Source organism: Garra rufa, chromosome 1 (genome assembly GCF_049309525.1).
Source record: "Garra rufa chromosome 1, GarRuf1.0, whole genome shotgun sequence".
NCBI lineage: Eukaryota > Metazoa > Chordata > Actinopteri > Cypriniformes > Cyprinidae > Garra > Garra rufa.
This window is the reverse complement of record NC_133361.1, coordinates 25,686,735-25,693,862: the sequence shown is the minus strand read 5'-3', so window position 1 is coordinate 25,693,862 and position 7,128 is coordinate 25,686,735.

Genomic DNA, 7,128 nt, shown 5'->3' with positions numbered 1-7,128 from the left:
TGCTTTATTTTTCGTTTTTCTCAGTGTTTATTTTTTGGTTTTTATCATGGACCCTGCTGTGAGCATCATTCTCCTGGAGCAGGGGGATCGCTCTCTCGAGGACTACACCAGAGACTTCGTCCACCTCGTGCCTTACACGCACTACCCGGACTACTGCCTCTGTACCTTCTTCCGTAAGGGACTGAACAACACCATCAAGAGGCAGTTGTCCGGGGAAGGTCCTCGAGAGAGCATCGCTGATTTCATCGTGTGGGTGCTGGTGTCCAGCAGATCTTCGTCGAACGCGGAGGACGACACCAGCCCCACACCTGACCCAGAACCCAGCCCAACATCACCCCGACAAGCGGAGTTGCAGCCCGAGCCCACCGACGATGGAGAGCCAGAGCCAAGAGTGACAGAGCCAGAGCCGGACACATCGGACCAGGTGCGAGAGCCGACTGCAACATCCGTGACGGTGGAGTATGACGTGGAGCTAGAGAGGGCTACAGAGAGCCCTGCCCACTGCACCACCGCTGAGGGTGAGCTTGGATCTATTTCTGGGGATTTAATAGACTTCTTCTCGGATCTTGCCCAAGATAACTCTGGTAACTTAATTGACTTTGATATGGAAATATCCGTCTGTCCTGTCTGCCCGGAATTCCCACCCACCCACCCTCTGTCATCTGATGCCATGTTTGTCTGGCCGCCGCTGTCCCCTGACAGCCCCTCAGCTCACCCTCAGCCCACCACCTGTGCAGTGGGCTCGCCGCGGGACTGCCAGCTTCCATCGGCGTCTCGGCTGGAGGATTCCTCAGCTCCGCCTCCAGCCTCCGAGTCCTGGACTCCGCCTCGGCCCTTCGACCCCGCGGTTCCACCACGGCTCTCGACGCCCTCCTCTACACCGTCACCCGTCGATCCACCAGCTCCACCGGGCTCCATCGTCTTTCCGGCTCCGCCCTGGTCAGTCGTCACCCCATCGGCTCCTCAGGACTCTGCTCCTCCGGCTGTGCCTCGTCGCGCCGTCCCACCGGCTCCTTGGGACTCCTCCTTCCTGCGGGCACAGCCTCCATCCTCTGTCGCTCTGGCTCCGCCGCGGATCTCCGGGACTCCGCCTCCGCCTCGGGCGCCAGAGCCTGTTCCACCTTGGCCCTCCGGATCCTCGGCGTCACCCCGGATCATCGGCTCTCCGTCTCCGCCTCGGGCTCCTCCTCCATCTGCTCCGCCTCTGTCGGTCGGCCCCATGGAGTCGGCGGTCCTCCCTCCACCATGGCTCCTCCCTCCGTCGGCTCCACCGTGGGCCGTCATCATGGCTGTGGTCTGGGTCCTGTGGATTTCCTCCTGCTCCAGGTCCCTCCTGTGTCTTCCCTGGCTCCTCCCTCCGTCGTCGCCCCCATGGACTGTCTTCTGTGTTACCTGGACTTTTGTTCTGGTCCTCCTCCGGGGGTTGCGTCCTCCGCCGGAGCCCCCTCCCTCATTGACTTTGGTTTCCTGGTTTTCCGCCCCTCTCGTTTTTTCGTTTTTTCCACGGCGCGAGGACGCGCCTTTCCGGAGGGGGGCGTAATGTCACAGTTCTGTCTGTCTTGTCATTGGTTTTTCCCATTTGTCTTCCCCCCCCGTTGATCTGTCATTTGGTTTAGCCTTCGTCACCGTCATCTGTTACACCTGTGTTTTATTATCAGTCATCAATGTCACCTGTGTTTCTTGATTAGTTTGTCTTTAAGAGTCAGTCTTTGAGTTCAGTGTATTGTCGGTCCTTGACGTTTGATGTGTGTGAAAGCTCTTCGTATTCCTGCCTTGTTCCTCTTGGAGAATTATATTAAATATATTGTGTTTGTGAATATCGTCTCTCGTCTCGTCTAGTCCTGCATACACCCGTAACAATAAGTAGATTCCCCTTTCGACCGCTTCACGTACTTTATCAAAACAATAGGGAATCTACCTATACACGCTACTCGCTAATGTAGACGAGGATTCTTAAAACGCCGTTTTAAAACCAAAACGCACTAGAAAACAGTGACGAACCTTCTTTTTTGTTGTTTTTGTTGTGATTTTCTTTGTCTAGTCTGCGTTTTCTAACAACAGGTACAGGTATCACTGCCTCATCCAGGCCATCAAAATTGTTAATCGAGTTTAAAGCTCTCATTTTGAAGACTGAACACAAACATCTCTCGCTTCAGGGCGCCGCCATGTTAGATTGCGCCGAACGCTCGCCGAATTCTGATTGGTCGAGAGGATATATCGCATTAAGATTAAAAATAGGTTTGGTGCTTATAGCGTTTTGGAAAGAAACTGCATCTTGCAGTACATTTTAAACACGGAAATACAGCGATTTGGCATGAAACATTTATGGAGTCGTGAATAGGTTCAGTACACTGCAAAATGGCATAATTAACTCATTTTTTTTAAATTTGGCGTTTATCGCGTTTTGGAAAAGAGCTCTTCAATTTACCCTGATCTTCAAATTCAAAAAGCATTGCATTCTTAATGCATTGCATTTCCTTCTGCAGCATCAGTGAGATTTGAACCTTCTGTAATAGTTGCATATGAGTCCCTCAGTTGTCCTGAAAAGATGGATCTCAAAGTCATAGTCATTGTTGGAAAGACATTGTTGGTTAAAACACACAAAAATGCTGGAAAACCAAATAATTTGTGGGACCTGAAGGATTTTCCGAGGAAAAACAGCGGGCATTTTAACTGTTCAGGACAAACAAAGGACTCATGAACAACTATCACTAAACTTTTTGGTAAAACAATTAATATTTTACAGATTCTGCAAGGTGTAAGTTAACTTTTGACTTCAACTGTACATGAATCTAATGTTTCTTCATTAATAATACAAGTCTTCTCTAATGGCCGGGAATCACTTGAACGTGTGGTTAGCTTACCTAAAAACACATCGTCTTGTTGTCAAGGTTGTGGGACTTCTTCTACTGAATATTTAATTCACATCCCCCTGTCCACCCACTACCTGTTTTTCCCATCTTTACGCCTGTTCATGAAGCGCACTGTTTACTTGTAGCGAATGATCTCTGCAGCCTAATAAGATCTGACTTCTGTTGACGTAAAAGTTTAGAGTTTATGCAAATACAGCTGGCAGGGACAGGAAGCACAGGAGTGTGCCATTCCTCCGAGCATCCGCAACCTTGTGTTTTCACAATATGTTTTTAAACCATCATCCGCTCCTTGCGACAAGTCCAGTTACAGCTTCAAAACAGAAATAAAGAACAGCATGAGCATCCCTGATGAAAATACTGTTGCTCCCAGCTGGTTTATTCTGATGTAACTAATGCACATTGCATACAAAAATCTCTTCCAAGAACCTGAACTCCCAGCGCATTCTTAAAATCTTGTGCAATCAAATCAGCATTGCAAAAATTTATCACAGGCTTACTAACAGTAACTGGTTTTAGGACAGAAGTGTTAAAGTTATATATTAAATCTAATAGGGGAAATCTGTAAGAACTCACACTTCCATTTGTCCCATCCAGAGTTTCTCTTACAACAGGCATACACTATACACTGAGGAAAACAGCAACTTATTATAGATTTTAAAAAGATTATGGGTAGATGAACACTTTTAAGAAATATTCTCTGAATTTGGAGTCTGCAAAGGTTAGAGGCATCAGAGATTTGTTAGAGTAATTGCAGTATATTTCATTCTGTATACTTTAATATTCTTGTAAAATTAAAGTCAATACAGATTGTGTCAAATCAGCTTTACGATATTAAACAGGAAAATAGTGTGACGATTATGCAAAAGGACAATAGAGTGTTTTCAATCGACCATATTGGTGGCACTCAACATAAACAATAACACTGAACTGAGCAAAACTTGCATATTTTGCTTATTATTGCTGCTGAAAATGGTCAATTATTGTCATGTTTTGGGCTGTACTAATCCGTCAGACTGGGAAAAAACATTTTGAGTACTATAGACTGCCTAAAGTTATAACAAATCAAGGCAAAGAGTACAAAAAACTGATGAACAAAGGCATTTGTGGCTGGTCAAACTAAATCAGGATTTCCAGGGCAAGAATCTTGACAACATTTCCGGTCAGTTAGGTGAAATATTAGGCTAATATCTTAATTAATACTGCTTGTATGTATCTTTACTATCTATTAACTTTAGTTTGTTAAAATATTTCGCCTGTTCCTGCTTACTAGGTCCTTCTCTATATAATTTAGCAGCTTCCACACGTTTTTTTTCCGTGGTTTAGACAGCATAAATTAGCAGAACAACGTATTTTGTAGTACAATAACCATGCAATCCAGCTCAGTTCAGTTTAAATAGCATCTGTGCAATCAAGTCGACAATATTGCCAGAAATTAAGTGTCCGCCAACTTAGAAAGCCAAAGGCGAGAGCAGCAAAGAACCAAAACTCTGTAACAGCAATGGAGAAAATTTTTCTTTCTCCTCTGGTCAGACGAAAACCAGCATGGCATGAATTCGTAATATCTTTCGAATGGATATTTTTGACCATTTTTTACAACGTTCTCTTTATAAGCCTCTCAAAAGCCATCTCAAAGTCTGGTTTACCAGAAGGTCACTTCTCGTCTAAGTAGCAAAACAGTTTGGTCACAAGAGAAAAATATCTGGCTTTTAAGGTGTGGTGCTAGTCTAGATCTTGTACCAACAGTTTCATTAAAACCTGTTAAACCTGTTATGGTGTTCAACCAGAACCTAAAATGCAACATATGCTGGTAAGTAGTTATGCTGGTATTTTCAGTATAGGTCAATCTTACTCTTATAGGGCCAACATCCTGCATAGTTTAATGCCAACCTACTCCAGCTCACCTGCCTGGAAGTTTCTAGTAATCCTGGAGACCTTGATGAGCTGGTTCAGGTGTGTTTAATAAGGGTTGGAGCTAAACCCTGCAGGACAATAGCCCTTGAGGAGCAGAGCTGGACAAAAAAGTAGACAGAGGCCTTGGCAAGTTTTGCACTTAGACATAAGGTAAGGCATACAAACAAACATATTCAGGGCTGGAATAAAGCCCGAGCTCTGAGAGCATTCATTATCGGACAAAGCGAATGGCGCTTTAATGAGATTACTCCCGTAGACTGCGCTCCAGAGACAAAGCAATCTCTGCATCGGTTGTCTTGTTTACAGCTAATGGTAACATTTCACAGCCCCTTCAGACAGACAGCTCCAGTGCATTATTGCAGTAATCGATCAGGGCCTCGGCACACGCATGAAAGGCCCATTCATCGCCCCTGGACCACCCGCTTTCGCTCACACGTCACAACAACCCTCTCTGCGTGCAAAGAACTAAGAAACAAGCCTGTCCATGCTGTGTGAACACGGCACGAATCATTTTCTTCTCACCTGAAGAGTGACGGTTTGACAGCTGTCTGTCGATTTGATGTCAGGGGCTGCCCCTGATATGCCGCTGTCTGAATCTCTGTGGCGAACCCGTCAGGCCTGAGATGGGTCGTTGTGGTCAGGTGAAAGTGTGCCATGGAAAGGTTAGGCTCGGAGCAACACTCTCATTTTGATTAATGGACCTCTCTGTACCTCTGAGTGAGCAATTATCAGAGGATCGGCACACTCGTTCATCACTGTAACAGAAAAGCAGCACGGCCCGTGCTGCGCAGCCGTACCCAACCAGCAGCCCTGCCTCCTTACTCCACCACCCCATCGGTTCGGGCCAAAAGAAGAGCGGTGCCTGGCTGAGGAGGAAGAGGGGAGTTTAGTGGAGTGGAAAGCAGAGTAGATAAGGTTTCCCTCGAGAAATAACATGGCAGCCTCTTGGATTTGCTCTCTGGCTGCAGCGTGAGCTAATAATCAAGCCTCCTGCTTTCATCTGCGCTGGCGGACGTGGTGGTCCACACCTCGTTTCGGAATACCCAAACACAATCGCCTACGTGATGCAACAGCCCATTAGCGCAACACACGAGGTTTGGGTTACGCTGCAACCTACTTCACATATAATGAACGTTTTCACAGGGCGAAACGCGCCAGTGCAACAAAATGAGTCAGTGCCAATATGCAATCTCTGTCCTCAAGACTGTTTGGCTCTGATACTGTCACATTGTGAAAAAGCTCATTATATTAATCTGCGCATCTCTTGAGAACATCTGGCAGATGACATGCATCTTTTACTCACTCTGCCAAACATATTGACATTAGATGCATTATTACATTAGAAGTCAGCAATCAAACTCGCACTGACACATGATCAATATGTAATTTGCAGATGTATTATTCCTCTGGCCGAGTAACACATCATCGATGAGCCTGTTTGAATAGGTTCACTTAGGCGGACCTTGATAATTCGCTCAGACGTATCCATTGACTCAGAGCAATGCTCCAATCTGATTGACTGGCTTTCTTCTGGGAGGGAATCTGCATGGTTTTTTTTATTTGTTTTATTTTGAAATAAAGTCGTGTTTACAAAGTGCTGGTTTGATGCATTCAATTAACCACTGGATTTGCCAAAGGATTTTAGGTATCTATATTTGTTCAGTTCTCCTTTGAAGCATTTATCAGCAAGGTAACTAGATATCCATATGCACAAATGTTACCCTGGACCACAAAACTAGTCTTAAGTAGCACGGGTATATTTGTATCAATAGCCAAAAATACATTGCATGGGTCAAAATGATCGATTTTTCTTTTGTGCCAAAAATCATTAGGATATTAAGTAAAGATCATGTTTCATGAACTTAATTTGGACAAAATTAAGGGCAGTTTTCTCAATATTTAGATTTTTTTTGCACCCTCAGATTCCTGATATTCAAATAGTATCTCAGCCAAATATTGTCTTATCCTAACTAGCCATACATCAATGGAAAGCTTATTTATTCAACTCCCATGTTGTCCTACAATTTCCAGCAATTTTTGTAGGTTTAGTGTGAAACAATGGAAAATATATTTTATGATTGGCCACCCTTGCCCTTGAACTATCTGGAACTATCTGGAAACCATCAAATTTAACAGTTATTAACAATTTCCAGTCTTCATTTTCATCTTAAAGCCTGTTTCCACTGCAGGAACTTTCCCCAGGAACTAGGGTCTTTGGGGCAGTACTCGGTGTGTTTCCACTGCAGAAACCAGGATCTAAATAAATTTCTGGGTAAAAAATTGCCTTCGAGAAATTCCCTGCTTGTAAGGTACTACTTTGTCAAAGGTCAGGAACTTTCGGGGG